This window comes from Trichoplusia ni, chromosome 6 (assembly GCF_003590095.1).
Source record: "Trichoplusia ni isolate ovarian cell line Hi5 chromosome 6, tn1, whole genome shotgun sequence".
Classification (NCBI taxonomy): domain Eukaryota; kingdom Metazoa; phylum Arthropoda; class Insecta; order Lepidoptera; family Noctuidae; genus Trichoplusia; species Trichoplusia ni.
In genome coordinates this window covers 14135033-14151661 of record NC_039483.1, presented here as the reverse complement: position 1 = coordinate 14151661, position 16629 = coordinate 14135033, and the positions used below count along the sequence as shown (strand labels likewise).

The 16629-nt window shown below is 33.9% G+C and overlaps 2 protein-coding genes across 5 annotated transcripts in view; one reads left to right on the top strand and one right to left on the bottom strand.

The window, feature by feature from the left end:
- The window catches only part of LOC113495043, a 30133-nt gene extending 21527 nt beyond the window's left edge, over window positions 1-8606 (bottom strand). Inside the window, exon 1 of one of the 2 annotated variants that reach the window (XM_026873618.1) lies at window positions 7677-8606. The gene's annotated coding sequence lies outside the window, so the exon portion shown is untranslated. The remainder of the gene's footprint in view (window positions 1-7676) is intronic. The other variant, XM_026873619.1, reaches the window with a different exon arrangement.
- Window positions 8607-11854: 3248 nt separating this feature from the next.
- Window positions 11855-16629, top strand: part of LOC113495041 — a 38558-nt gene continuing 33783 nt past the window's right edge. For all 3 annotated transcript variants that reach the window (XM_026873614.1, XM_026873613.1, XM_026873612.1), the window contains exon 1: window positions 11855-12089. The gene's annotated coding sequence lies outside the window, so the exon portion shown is untranslated. The remainder of the gene's footprint in view (window positions 12090-16629) is intronic.

The following is a 16629-nucleotide window of genomic DNA, read 5'->3' as shown; positions in this document are numbered from 1 at the left end:
ATAATTCAATTCGATATATTTATTGAGGGTCATAAGTTTGTACGTAATACAGGGCCCCAATTCTGCTATTTACGCTGGCCGATGAATGAATGGAAATTGGATTAAATTAGCATTATTCGTATTATTCTAACACAATATGTCGAAATTTCGGTACGGGGCGGATCACGCACGGTCAATATTATGAATTTCCAATCACTGTATTAGAAAAATGCTTAAGAGAATCCAATTGCCATTAATTCATCGGCTATTGTAAATAGCAGAAGGGTCTCTGGTCTTAATTTATTAAATAGATCAGCTATATACCGCCTTATGGGCATACAAAATTTTTCGGCAATTATTCAGCAATTTTCGGCGTTCTAATGTACTTTAAGAGGTGGTTTATTGCTAGAATATCCGGTACTTCGTTTTTTTCATTTGTTTACTGTGACCAGTCATCCGAACTAACCCGAAGGCACTTCCGCTGTGTTCGTTTACCGATGATATAATGACAGCAAATAACGGTTGCGCCACTGACCCAACAGTTCTCGCTTTCAAGTTTAAACTGGGCTCTATAGAATTCAATAAGCTCCCAGACGCTAAAACAAGTTACAGATGTTATAAAATGCATATACTAGGATGTTAGCGTAAAGTTGGATAATAAGAAAAAAAATGTTGATAAGAATAGGCTAGTAGGTGCTATTACTACTTTAACACCTTTTTGTAACAACAATACCAGCCTGTATACGGCTGGTCCCATTGCTGGGAACAGGCTACGCCCAGGCTTCTTCAGATTTGAGCATTGAATACCACGCTAGCTCACTGTCTGTTAGCGATTCTATATTTACAGCAAAGGTAAAATTCCTTTGTTGGCTTTATGTGTATTGAATAAAAAATGTATAAATTTTACAGTATAAGCAGTAAAATTGGCTGTGGAGATTCGATAAGAAGTTCATAAATCTTAATTTTGTGTTCATTATTTTTTTTTATCATGAACGTGTTCTAGTCATTGGATACACGAACTGGGCTGCTTTTGTAAGACGACTAAAAAATCACGGTGTATAAGTATTAACATGTGTTAGCAAAATACAAGACATAAAAATCTTACTTGACTTTAGGAAATGAAATGGTTTTCGTGAATACACAAAATTATTAAGGTCACTTAATTTCATATTTGGAAGAAAGCCGAAATTATGACAAAGAATATTGCAAGTCATCAGATGCAAGCACCGGTGTTCGAGTAATTCAATTTACTTTTATATCCACTCTCGAGAAATGTGTAAAATATCCATTGCTTTACATTCTTTGATAGTAATCTTTATAAAAAAACCTATCAAATATATAAGGCACTTAAAAAGCGCGTAAATTACTCTCTTCGAAAGTTTATTCTGTTAATATTGATTAAGTTAAGTGGCATTGAAAATATTTTAACATGAAAGAATTTTGATTGGATATATTTGTAAGCGAAATATTGTATTTATAGTTAACATTTTAAGGTAGGTACCTACAAGGCGACTTCCATAAAAAAACTTGTCACACACTTTTGGCAAAAGCAAAAAAATAAACAAGTTATTTTCCAAGACATTTATTATCTGCTATTCATACATGTACATAATTAAAAACTCGTTTTAAAGTGTCATTAATATAAACTTTGCTATAAAATGTAGGTTTATTTAAAGGGCTGTAAATAAAGAGATATATTGCTTGCTGTTACGGTTCAAGATTACTTAAATACGTATTTAAAGCACTAATATTAGTGTAAACTGTTTACCGGAATAGCTTTTTAATATTTTCTCAAGGTTTCATATTCACTTAATTGAAACCAAACCATTTTGTATCCATGATTTCGTCTACATATTTAATAGTAGTTTAAAAATGCTACTTATCCACTGGGCCCCGATTCTGCTATTTTACAATGGCCGATGAATGAATGGCAATAGGATTAAATTTGAAATTATTCCTATTCTCTTAAGTATTTAGCCAATACAATAATTGGAAGATAATTGTATTGACCTTGAGTATATCGTCCTGCACTGAATTTCCAATTATCGTATAGAAAAATGCTTAAGAGAATACGAAAATTGACATTTTAAGCCAAATTTCATTCATTCATTCATTCATTGATCGGCCGTTGCAAATAGCAGAATTGGGGCCCTGGTCAAATACTAAACAATATAATTCCAACGGATAACTAATACGTTAATTAGATAACGCGATATAAATGCACTGCATAGAAAAGACATCAACGCGTTTATATCTATCAAACGGAGTGTCGTAATTATAGCTTTAAATAGGCAAGTATTTCTAGTTGGTTTTTTATGTAAATGGAAACAAAAAATAAAAAAAAATCATTAAAAGCTTAATTGATAATGTGTGTGTTTTTAATTGAACGAGAATAATGGCTGTTATAATATGAAAAAATTGAGTAAGAAGACGTATATGTTTTTCTTGAGTTGCGTCTATTACAGTTCTACAATAAAACAAACTATTCTATTGACATATTTCTCATTCACATTCGCGAGTTAATATCTCTTTAATTCATATCATACCTCGTTGTATCGCAACCACACCAACATGACGTACCGTGATTACAAATGAAGGAAAAAAATATGCGTTACATTGTCTAATAAATCATAAATATGGAATATTATTATTGCGCACAACATTTGGTTTAGAAAGTGTTTTCAAAGTAACGTGGAAAGCTGTTTCGTAATGTTTGCAATGACTGATGATTCAGAAAACTTACTTAATCAAAGACGTCGAAGGTTTTGAGAAAATAAATGAGTGTACTGTCCGTGCTACTGTCGAAATAACATCGTTAGCTGTTATTTGAAAAGCTACTGTGTATCGAACTAATGAGGTTCGTTATTGTTTAACTTCATTTCATTCCTTTTTAAGTAAAAATAGAATGTATAATTAAACGTTAAATTCGCTTGATGATGCTTTCAGAAGTCTTTTTAGTGAATCCTTTTATTAAATCTTCGTAGAATATTAGGTTATAAACGAAAAAATGATACTTTTTACTTAATACTTAATTGATTTACTTTTTCTTTAAAGAAAAGAAAGGATCTGGGCTACAATTCTGCTATTTACAAATTGGAAATTCAGTACAGGGCGAAACACTCACTGTCAATACAATGTATCTCCGATGTGTTGGCAAAACACTAAGAAGAATACGAATAGTGTCAAATTTAATACAATTTACATTCATTCATGGGCAATTGTAAATAACGGATTTGGGGCCCGGTCCATCTACGTACACTCTACCACTCGGTTACATCCCAAATTATTAGGTAGGTATACATTTACATTACATTAAAATACGCATCCCGCACTAAATAAAGCATTTAATCCTTGTATCGCAGAGAGTTTCACAAACATTCAAATCACATGAACAAAGACAAAGGACAACTATTCGAGGGTTACACAAATGCTTGTTTTACGAGGAGATCGAACCCAATACACTTCGCTCACAGTGAGTTTGGTGCAACACGCCATCCGTACAATGCTCATTTGTTTGTATTCGACTCAATTGACCTATCTGCTGTTTTTGTTTAATTTCAGGGATCGGTTAAATTTGACATGTCGTAGTCGTAATTTATTACACTTCAATAGTTTATAGATCTAAAGGTGCAAGTGAAATTATTTGCGAATTTTAAGACTGTTATCTACCGGAAACTAATTAAAATACCCGCTTCCCGTAAAATTGTCGTAAATTAAGTCGTATACTTAATTACGTTTATACAGGCATGAAAAAGGTAAAACTAGATGTGAACTGTGCGTCACTCATAAATACGAACATAAAACTGCACTGCATTCTCAACAATATGCTTATTTTCGTTGTTTTGAACATATAAAAGTGTTATTTACGTGTCACATAAATTATGATGCATAATTACTAGCAAGCGAGGAAATTGTGCTATATTTTCTAACACGACACTTCAGTTGCACAAATGAGTAAATTAGTGATATGAATTGAAAAAGCGAAAAAGCAGTTTAAAAGCGAATGGTGCACAGGATTCTTTACGTCAGTGTCAAATCAATTCGGAAAAACCATTCAAATGAATGCTCCAGACAACCTTGCTCCTACGAAATACAGTACACTTGATAATGTCACATTATTAAAAGGAGGTTGTAACACCACTTAAAACCTTCGCCGAATGTTTGACATTAAATTGATGTGGTTATCAATACAATAGCAATATGTATCACGCATACAAATCCCGAATTAGTAGTTAATTTATCTATTTTTAATTTATCTTCGAGATTTATTGTTCGGATACATAGGAATGTTGTTTGTTTTGCTTAAATTAGATTATAATAGGTGCTTGGTTCCAAATACAACTGGCCAGTCAGGAGGACGATCAGAATTAGTGTTTAGTTGGTTGGCTACGCCAAGGTTAAATTAAATGTTGACGGTGCTATTAGATCCATAATGACACGCTTGACACTAATAGCGTGTGTTACGTTTAGTGGAGATTAATAACGTGTATTACAGAGGAAGTAATGTGAAGGTTAGTAGGACAATCGTGGGTATTCCGTCGTTAGAGCGACGCTGATCTTTGGGCATAAACACTCACGTTAACTGCTGCGTTAAGCCCGAAGTTGAAAGTTTAATTACTGAAGTTAAAGCTTAAAACTGCAGACAAATTTTGTAACTATGATTGGTCCATATGAAATTGAAATCACTTGACTTATGAACAGTAGCATAGAATTAACATTATTAAACACACGCCTATGAGTGTCGCGCTCTGTCGACCGTTACCTCGGCGCGGCGGCGGTGGCGGTGCGCGCTAGACTTTCGTAAATCTACAGCCTGATTGATAAATATATCACGTATACTGGGTTTCATCATATCGGCATTCGGTGAACGGCAACACGAATTGTTTTACGCTGTGCATTCGAATATGTAACCCTTTTTTTGGGTGTATTGTGTTGTATGGCAAGAAACGTATCTATAGGTTCATGCGTTGTAACTCGCTAAGTAAATGTGTGACTTATGTCAAGCGAGAGATAAATATTACCGTTTCATATTGTTTATGTCACTTTGCTAAGGGCTTACATAACCAGGCGCGAATGAGTAATGTTAGTTACACACTAGTGTTACATACAATGTGGGACATTACTGCAATAGAGGTAACAACCATTGTTCTAAAGAAATTTGAGTATTCTCCTGGAAACACCTATTTAAAAAAGTATCAATAATGTGTTTATAGGACCGTCGCGGTCGGTCCCACATGTTGCCTTCTATGCACGAATGCTCCTTTCTAACCTGAATACATACAAATCGTGTTGAGCAAACGCTTGGCACTTAAAGTATCCATTTGGTGTCGCATGGACAAACCAAATGGTACAAGACCACAGTTTCCTCATATCCTTTTCATAGTGGGATCAAGGCTTGTGCAATATTTGCTGGGTGACATAATTATTCAGTAGTTTAGTTTACGTATTTGTAAGTTGTCTTGTCACCTTCCCGTGACTCTACACTTTCTAGAAGTACTAGTACTCAAACTCGATAAGTATTGCAGAATTTAGTTTTTATTTTGATATTTAATAAGGCTACTAATAATTGTTTAAAAATCATATATATATATTTACTAATAAATTACCTGAATTGTCAGAAAGTGTATAATTATGTACACTATATTTGTTACTTTTCCCGGTCCGTTCCAATACATTGCGTATTGCACATAACGGTGCATAAAACATACTTTCGTCTAATTGCTCAAACTAACTCATGACTATAACGTAATGTTTAAGAAAGTATAACACACGCTTAAAGGTTATTATGGTGTATTTGTTACCCATAAAACTTCGTGACTAGTATTAAAGACAAGACAATTATGGCAAAGAGAACCCAAAAAAACAGATGAAAAAAACAGACTGGCGACAGGTATCGGTGCCGTGGGACCTTAGCCGGTTAGCACTTAGTGATTGATTGTTCTAACTACGATTGTCACTTAAGAAATAGAGGGTATATGTACTATAAGTACTGTGAAGTCAATTTTTAGTTTCAGGTTTATAGTTTTGAGGCAAATTTCACTTCTTTTCAGAATTCCCCCACAGAGGAAACGTCCCTGTTGTTCCGTCTGTCTTCCTGTCCGTCAGCATTCTGATATACCTTGAATATAACAGTTGAAATATTTTGCAGATGATGTATTTTTGCTACCGTTTGTTACGGTCAGGGCCAGGTCATGATTAAGGATTACGTCCAAAATTAGACTAGTAGATAAAATCCCGTGATTTATCAAACATAATTATGAATCCACCCACGAAAGTTGTTATAAAAATAAATATGTTGGTGTTACAAATAAATATAAGAGTTGTCCGATTTATTTATCTAGCCTATTTTTACGGAACGCTCTGCGTCGCGAGTCCATACGGTACCGGTTCTTTAGCTATGGAAAGGGGGCTCATATACTCCATATTTTATGTGATGCCAGGGTATCCTCACCCCTGGAGTGGTTCTCACTTCTCCCTTTGTTAAACTGGAGATCTTTCATCCCTTTAAACTTATTTTTATCATATTGTGTGGGGAAGGATAAGAAATCCTAATAACTCTTTTACAATGCTCCGATGGCTCACATCACAATCAGTAAAAAAGTTAACATTATATACCGAGGAATAAAAACCTAAGTTGTTATATCAAGATAGCATCTTTTCACGTGCTCTCCGTACAATTAAACAATTATACAGGGTACTGCAGCACGGTACTTAAGTATCACGAGCGCTTGATCTACGAAACATTTTATTAAAAAGAAAGCGTTCCTCGGAAGTATTTAACACAAATCAAATCGGTGTCAATTTAATATTTACCTAATGGTTTGACACCAATTTGGTTTAATTATTGTTTATTTAGAACAGTTTTAGTATTTGAGAATAGCTTTTTAACGAAGTCTTGCCATTTGATTTACCTTACTTATTTGTTTAATAGAAATCTTTGTAAGGATGCTTGATTTCACTTTACCCGTCAAATATAGCCTTAATTGTCATTGACCTCTAAAGACATAAGAACAAGTGTGAGCTTGGTTAGAAGACCACAACCAAAATCATGATTATCTGTTACTTTGTCAGAGACGAATTATGTTTTTTAAGGATTTAGGCTATTATGTAGGCTTATTTGTATTATATATTACATAACATACGCTCGCTTTGTATAATAAAAAGGGCATACATATGCCATTTTTATTGAATACTCAAGAGAATGAGAACTAATAAAAGATGTTTGTGTTCCATACTTTTCAATATTGTTTTCAGGAATAAAGGCATCCATTATTTTTTTACGAAAGATTTTCCACCTGTGTACATATGTTATATTCCAGAAATATTTTTCTTTATTGTAAGTACAAAAGATCGCAACAGTTGTAGGTACCATTCTTTGTATGGCATTTCTATGACTATGCAGCCTTGAATAGGGTAAGAAAAATTCTAGAAAATAAACATATCTTAGAAATAAACATACGTTTCAGTCTTATCTATTTAATGACTTAAAGTTTTCTCTACTTTATTGCTCTATCCGTTAACCTTACTGACTGCGTGCTGTAATGTTTTACTTTTATTGAAATGTCGCATTTTATTTCATTTCAGTCCAACTTTAAAGAATTATATCAAAAATCGGGAAAATTTAAGGTATCAATACTTTTTATTGTTAATTACATAGAACCGGAATTGTTATAGCGTAAACAATGAATGCAACAAACCTTACAGTTAGTCCACCGGCTCCGGTGCACCACTTGTAATATACCGTGTTAAACGTTTGTTCACCCAGGCAACAAGTTAACCAACTTTCTATCGACCTATCAATTACACAAACACAATGCTCGCTTTTATAACTGGGGTTTTCACACAAATTTCTTAATATAATCCTATAATTTCGCTCATAAGTTGCTTGAGCGTGAAGTAAGATTAACGCGAAGAGTAAAGACGCGCGTGTTTTTCCGCGGCGGAGGTTCGACTGCGCGCGCGCCGCCGGAGAAACTCGAGAGAAAAGTATCGTCCCCCTGCGCGGCGCAACAGCTGTTACATCAATGCTCTTGTTGCTGATATTGTTTGCTGCCACGGTTTTTGCTAACTAATAAATGAGAGGCATTAAGTTGATCGTCAGTGGCGTCACTACCGCTCACTGCTCGGCGAACATCAACGTAACCGCAGACGTAAACTTAGATGTAACCGGCACTTGTTTTTATGAAGCTTGCAGAATGTAGTTTCGAATGTGCTGTTTATTTGCATAATTACTATTTGGTTATTAAAATTGAGTGGAAAAGTAAGCACGGCTACTTTTTTGTTTCGAAGTTAAGTGATATTGGACAGCAAAAAATCCTCTTGCACATTTCATAGATTATTTTAGGTCAATGCTGCATATAGAACTGTTTATAATGCAAGGTAACCTACATTATAATGTAGATGAAAATGTAGTGTGGACACTAGAAGGCAGACTCATGCTCACCTTCAGTATCGTCATAAGAACAATAAGTAGGTGCTTAGGAATAGACTTTAAGGCTGTTATATTGGCTCTTGCTCTCACATTTACCTGCTAAGAGTTTAGTACGTCCACTTTACCTATAAACTATAAGTACCAGCGTCCGCGTTGTCAATTACTGCTCTCAACCTCGGCAAAATCCTTGTCAGTCGTCCAATCTTAACGATATGGCACGAATTATGAGACTAGTTAACTACTGCAAAGAAGAAGAAGGTCAATGCAAGTGTACGGAATGATGATATAATAGTTCACATTAGGTACTCTACTTTCGAGAAGATGACCATGTTGAATCCGGTAACCATTCTGTTTTGTTTCAGAGTAAATGAACAACAAAATCAAAACGTTTATAATTTGGACGTTACACGACACAACACGTTACAGACATAAATTGGACAATTCATATCTTTTTATTATAACTATATTTTAGTTAAATTGTAATATTTTCAACTAGATACAGTTCAATCTTAATTGCAGAAAATCATCAGAAGAAGGCCAATTTCATGACTTTTTCCAATAAATTGTGAATTATGTATTGATCATAGGCATTAACATTAGAAAAATCATTTCTATTCATCATCAGAAAGTATTACAACAAACGACTCTATTAACATACGTAACTCAGTACCATTGCTCTGGTTATTAAATTAATTTTAATCATTCGGTTTTTTTGTTAAAATTAGGTATACAATTTATTCATGGATAATTAGCTGGGTAAAAGTTATGATGTTGGACACATATCTAATATTTAAACATAGATTAATTTTTCGTACATTAAAAGTTTTATTGATTTATGTTAAAGATGTCAATAACACTACAAAAACCGAGAGAAAAAAGTATGGTTAATTATGCGTATGTATCACAGATTTATAATTAAGCGGCTCTCAATTTATCTTCCTGTTTGGCTGATAAATTACTTTTTATCTTATTGCATTTTCAAATTCATCGTCAGATATTTTATACACGTCTACATAGACATGAAAAACGATTGAAAACTGAACATGTGCTAAGGATCCTTGATTCAATTTATTACACCTTTAAGAGGGATGGCACTCGTGAGCAGACTTACAATAAGATTAGATACAGAAAGAATAATAAAATTGCTCTCGTTCGTAGAAGCGTACATATACATAAGCTACATACGGATAGTTATATTAGGTGTTAATATTATGTTCCTTTTACCCAAGCGGTTTCGAGTTGCAGCAGCGCTGCGCAGGCGCAGTCGGGCTGCATCATTACGTAACCACTTTCACCGTCCCTCCGAGCGCTAACTACACGCAAACAAGTCGCTAGCACACGTCGTGACGCACACGTTACGTTATATACATATTAGTTACTAGCTGTCGCCCCGCGGCTTTGTCTACTCTTATTCTGTTCAGACAAATTTTTTTCTAAACGCATTAATTTTATGAATCAGCAATGAATTGTGCAATCATATAGTCGTAAAACCTGCAAATCTAAGTGAAAGTACCTGGGCTACTTTTACTGTTGTTAAGTTATAGAAATCCTTTGTTGAGCAGAGCGTTTTTGTCACGAATTTTAACTCCTTTCAGATCGGCTTCGGTGAGAGAGCCTAATAAGCCTAAAATACGTAGGTACAGACAAACGTATTATTGTTTTATATCATATTGTGTTTGTATGTATTGATTGAGCGCCGATTGTGTGGCAGCCTGGAACGGGGAAGAAAGTTGGGGTTACGTGGTTCGATAATAGTTATTGTTGCCCGAACTTATAACATGATTACACATACGTTTTAGTTCACTATCAGTTTGGTAACTGCTTAACAACTAAATCTATCAAGACGGAACTTACAATCATAATACGTAATTACTTTAAATACGGAAGGCCAGATGACTGGTACTGGTTTTTAAAATACTTAAATAACTACTTATATATTTAAATTCTTCGAAAGTATTTCAAAGTCTGAAATATTTCGGACGCTCTACTTCAGCTGTTGCGGAAGGAAGTGTAGAAAAAGGAAGTCATGACTAACTCGATACATCACGAACCGCGGAACGTGTTCCTACTCTCTGAAATTGGAAAGCCTTTGAAACCAGCTCGGGGGTCACTGCTTCTAAATTTAGTAGTCGTAGCATTAGGGTCAGGATGAGCATAAACTTCTCTGCATGGTATTTCCCTACCGAAATAACTTTAAGTAACTATACGCTTTTATTGAATGCTTATCTACTGATAGGTAATCAATTGGTCGTTGTCTCCAATCCGGGTTACTCCACATTTTTCTGGCTAGAGAACGCGGAACTTATAACTAAAATTCTTCCCGGTAATCAGTGATGACGGCTTAACGCCCCTGTTGAGGTGACTCTATCTTAAGCAGTAGAAGAGGTTTGGGGTTGTGTAGTCGATAGAAGTCTGACATATCCAATTATCCAATCAGCATGCCCTTGTCATCGATTAAATTCAATACCCTGAAATATTTAAAAAAAACCTTAGTGCCTCTGCCAACGAGAATCTTGAAGTGATTCATGGTTAGAATATACCGAAATTCTCTGCATTGAAGAATCTGTTCCAGAAGCTGAAGCTAGGTGTCGCATAGATGGAGTAGCTTTTCTTATAGCCTTGAATGTAAATATTCTAGATATTGTTCTGTAAAAGTAGTTGATAAGAGTTTACAAAGGCACACATAACACATTTGAACTCAAAAGTAAGAGGATGTGTCTGTCAACATGACGTCACCCGGATTTTGGTCGTATAACGTAACGAGACACAATTTTACAATCTCCGCCTCCAACAATCAACGGCTTTACCAAAGATGAAGAGATATTGTTTGGTAGGTATATACCTTGTTAAGTGTGCTGTCATTCTTTTGTTTGGAATCCTTATTTGTATCAAGTACCCCTACACAACTTGAACTTATGAAGTTTAGAGGTGTGTAGTGTAGGTACAAAAATGCTTCGATGCTTTAAAAAGGATCGGTGTTGAAAGTTAAAAACTGTTCTTTGAAATATGCAGAAGTTGAGCTATCTAAATGATGCACAGTCTCAGTATCGGTCAGTATGATAAAGTTTAGAATTATAATTTACTCTTCTGTGTTAAATGAGATACTCCGACATTAAATAAAATTCGTAAATATTTTTTACGTCATAAGGTCAATATATTTTTTTTAAGTTTTCGTTTTAACTGGTTTTGGTTTTAATTTCTAGTCCATGCATGTGACCAAATACATACATATTAATCTATGAATGTATCGCCTTGTAGCCTAATAATGTGACTGTTACTGCCATCTAGTTGGCAATAGCATTAGCGATTCGAAGCAGTTCAGAACGCCATCTTGTGTTTACTCGCTCCCCAGCGCTCGCTTTAAAAAGATGTCGTTAGTAGTTTTGTTAAAAAAGTTTCATTGTATTTTCTAAAAATAACACCAGAGTTCGTTCCAAGCGCTATATTTAGTTTTTAGACATTTGACAAAAAAGATGGCAGCGATTGCCGATTGCTGTCCTTCGGGTTTATTGCGAAAATGGCGCATTATGTGATATTTTCACATAAAAATATAATTTTAAGTGAAAATTTGTGCAGTGCTACATTGTGATGGTGTGTTATTTTTCATGAATGACAGTGTACTCGTGTGTAAATAGGACTGCGACTTTCTTCTGGATATTGGATTACACATAAAATAAAGGTATTTATGCCTCCTACGCATAATTCTTTGATTTCCATGTGATGTTCTAGTTATATTTGCGTGTATCTATAAGAACCCAGTTAGAAATGTGTCCAAACTGGAAATATTACATAAGAATATGAACTTTAAAAGGCACTCGGTGATTTCTTCATGTGGTGGAGCATTCCTTTCTTTTTGTATGACCGGAGCATATGTTATTTTAAAGTTCTTGGAAGTGTAGTACTTGCGCAAGTCGTCGGGCCGCAGCCGGGTGGAGGGACTCGGTGGCTTGGGTGCTTGCATGACATCAGCAGGCATTACCCACTGCTGTAAACTTTAGCAGCATGATTCATCTGACCATTCCACGGTCTTTAATGCGATCGCCTTACGGTTCAATATTAAGGAAAATCTATTCTAAAAACATATTGTTTTAGAAATAGGTCAGTGAATGTGAAGTTAAATTATAAACAGAGATACATTGGTTCCAAACACAATGATGAGATCCCTATTTAGTTCTATTCTGGTTCACATTAGTTTGATTAAGAGGTATGACTGAAAAGTGCCTCGTATGAGTATTTTAGAGCATGTCATCCCATGTTCCCAAAAGGCTAATAATTATTAAGCTCCATGTAACCAATAAACAAACAACCACCATAGAAACAAATAACCAAATTATTATTTTTTCAGCTTCATTTTGTACAAGTTAATGTAAAAATATATAAAACATGACTATTTAGTCCACTGAAATATTCTAAATATGTATTAAATTTATTGGTTTAGACCTAAAAACAGTGAAGTCATAGTATGAGATTTAACTGAAATAAAATATGCATAGAGCTAGCTATGAGTAGCTAGAGCTAAAATTAAGTATGACTTTTTTCCTCTATAAGTAATGTTATTTTGCAGGAAAATATTGAATTTCCTGTACAATCACATAAAATTTCCTTATTGGCTAACCTTATTGGAATAAAAATAAATGTATGTAGTAAATTCAGTGATGTATAAAAATAATATACATTATGTTGAACTGAAACATTAAAACAGTTCTTATTTCCTGCATTAGATTAATTCTTATACATTCCTCAATAAATCAGTTGTATTCCGGTTTTCTCAAGTCTAATTATAAAAACAAAACTAGGTCTGTAGTTGTCTGTGAGCATCCTGCAGATTGTCTGACCTAGATTAAACTTTCCCAATACAATAACTTATTTTTTAATTAGTGCATCCACATTTTGGAATTGAGATAGATAAAAGTAAAATAAGAGAGTAGAATAAGATAAAATAATAAATTAACTATTATTTAATGCATCCATTTAATTAAAGCATATTGTTGTAAGTAAATAACACTATAAATAATCTTTGTCATGATGTCTCAATTTATAATAGCATAACTCACCTTTATAAAGACATTGTATAAGAACATCACTCATTCTTTTCTGAATTTAGTAATATACAAACAAAACAACATTGGTATTCAATGAATTACAGCAATACTGATAAAAAATTGGATGATATCTGAATATTTACCAGGATATCCACATCATACATTGAATTTTATTTAAATTACCAATTTATTGTGTTCTCAAAACGGCAGATCAATACTCTGTGTGATAGATGTACTTTAGGTTTGATACTTGATAAACTTTACTTGATTACCTGTTCACTGGCCTTTTGCAAAGCAGGGGTAAGTGTAACACATGGCCCTTTAAACCCAAATAGACAATCTAGTTAAGAAATTACTGATTATTCTTTATGGCTATAGGGGTTCCGAATAACATTCAATTCTAAAAATATCTTCACAATGATTCACAGTTCACTCCCCCATCTAAATTGTTTTGATAAACTCTGTTGTTATTTACATTGTTATCTTACATATTGATTTAATGTTCATCTGTTTATTTATTTACTTACAACTGATAAGAACTTTACAATGCCATATTGAAGTGTCTGATAAGGGTACTATGAAGATAACACGGTAGACTTTACTTAGTAGTTGTGTGTAGCTTAAATTATATTAGCTATTGGCATAGAATGATTTCCACAAAAGTGTTATAGAATTAAACATGCTATTACAAATACTTTAAAACAAGTAACATAAAATAATGTCCAATGGAAATATTGTGAAATGTTTTAAACGATTGCAGCATTATAACTTTAATTAAATATTTTTATATATGTTCAGTATGGCCACATGCTACTAATCCTGTTTATCTGGCTTATGTCCAAGCTGAAGTGTTCTGTCTGAGAATTGACACTACATTTTATTTGTTGTGATTTGGTGCACATGGTAGGGTTCCTTGGATTAGATAATTAATTACTATTAATTAATTTAATAGAGACCTAGCTATATGCATTTGGGTTTGAAACATTGTAGGATAGGTCAGAATCATACCAATGTTGGCGTAGTTTGTACTGTTTATTTTTTCTGTAAACTTATGTATGTACACTTTTTCTGCTCACAACCACATTTTTGGCGCAATTACAATGTAACAGTTTCCAAACGAAAAATATGTATAATGTTTTAAGTTCCATTGCTTTTCTGTTTGACTTTTTGCTACAAATACTGCAATGTATATGCAGCGTTAACGCCAGCTATAGAAAAATCTAAGTAAGTTAAATTCAGTTCGAAAATTCGAAAATACGCTACATAAACGGAGACTTTACCTTCAGCGTGAAAAATCTTTTTTAAATGGTATTTATCCTTAAATGAGTAGGCAAAAATAATAACGATACGAAGGATACGAACTATTTTTCATTCCTTTACCTGATACTGGTAGCATTTTCAGTTAATCACAGTCCACTAAGTTTTGCCTCAGTGTTCAACGCTTGACCTACGGTCCTACTTTCCAGAAATAAATAAAGAAAAGGTCACGTTCTAAAGGTAGATTTCAGGGCAACGAAGCTTGTCGTCTGCGCAACAAAAGAAACAATCGAAGCCTCAGTCTATTTTAGTAGATGGTACAAATCTTTAAAGAGCTATTTATATGATTAGTACCTATTCGAACGGCACTACTCCGGCTACAAATTTCAAAATTAAATTGTTTATGAGCTTCATTGCACGAATGATCCCTCCCGGTTATTTCATATCCATTTAAATAACCGTGTAATAGTTCCGATGAAATGTAATCAAGAAAACGATTAATTTTCGCTACAGAAATAGGTGGACTATCGAGACAGATTTATCCGTCTAGCCTTGGCTCAATTCTTGGTAATATTACATCCACAGTATCAGATTTCCGATATTGTTAACTTGTCTTGAATACTTCCGTTATAATCTGAATCAAAATTCGACCGTCGGCCTCTATTCAGGCAAGTAAAATACACAAAAAACGCGTAAACTGTAGTACACAGACGGCAGACGTGAAATCACTAGCGTGAACACTAAAAGCAAGATAATATTTCGTTCCACCTTTTTATAATTCGTATTGTATAATAGATTAACCTATCTAAAAAATTGTAAGCTACGTTAACAACTGATTAACAAAGGAAGTAAACAGGCATACCGAAAAAAAAACAAGATAAATAGGTACTGGAGGAGTCATATAATTTGCATATTATCATAAGCATGCGCAGAACCTTTTTGCCTGCAGTTGAGGTTAAACAAGCTAATTACATTCGCCAAACAACCGACGTTAATGGTTCTGCCTAATAACTTAATGGCCGTTTGAAGATAAAACTACGTAAGTTATTTCCACAAGTTTTATCCTTAACAGATTAGCAGACGCTACGCTACGCGTTGCAAATCTAAGGAAATTGCCTTTTGTAGCATCTAAAATTATGTGTTAGAGTGTGATTCCATTTCCATATAGTCGAAAGTATTCTCCAAAGCATAGCAACACATTACATAAATCAAACCTGATGTCTTAACCTATTCCTTTTGGATTACATGCGGCTCTCAGAGCTCTCAACTTGCGGAAAAAAATCGGACGTGTCTTTTCATTTTCCATATAAGATCTATAGGTATTTTATATTATAACTATTGACATATTGTTTTCAGCTTTAACGATCTTATAAAATTATAGACAACGACTCTGAGTCAGTCTTATGGAATTATGTTCTATTCTTGATACGTTCATTGGTACAAGTTCTAGACTCTTTGCCAAATTGTAAAGTTACAGCAAAAATATACAGTATGCTTTAGTGCGTCATATTTCTGCTTAGTATGTGTCAATAAACTGCCGCTTAAGATTAAATGTACACTAAAAAGATCAGAAATAAAAGGCTTTAAAGCAAAATTTAACATTTTTGATAATTACACAATAAATTTAACAAATTATCGAGCACATAAATTTAATTTTACGCAAAGTTCAAAAATCTGTAATGTAACTATATATTTTCAAGAGTAGTATTAATTATTAATGCTTGTGCCATATTCTTTTAAAGGTAGGACTTTTTATCTCTGTTACAGTATATTAAATATGTTTATCTAGTAATTGTGTTCTGGTATCCACGGTCGGTAATACATCTACTTTTATGACTCCTGAGCTAGAAGAACAGTCGTAACTAAAGCCATGTGGCCTGATGTGGCCGAAATAATATTGCTTGCTTCATCACACACAAG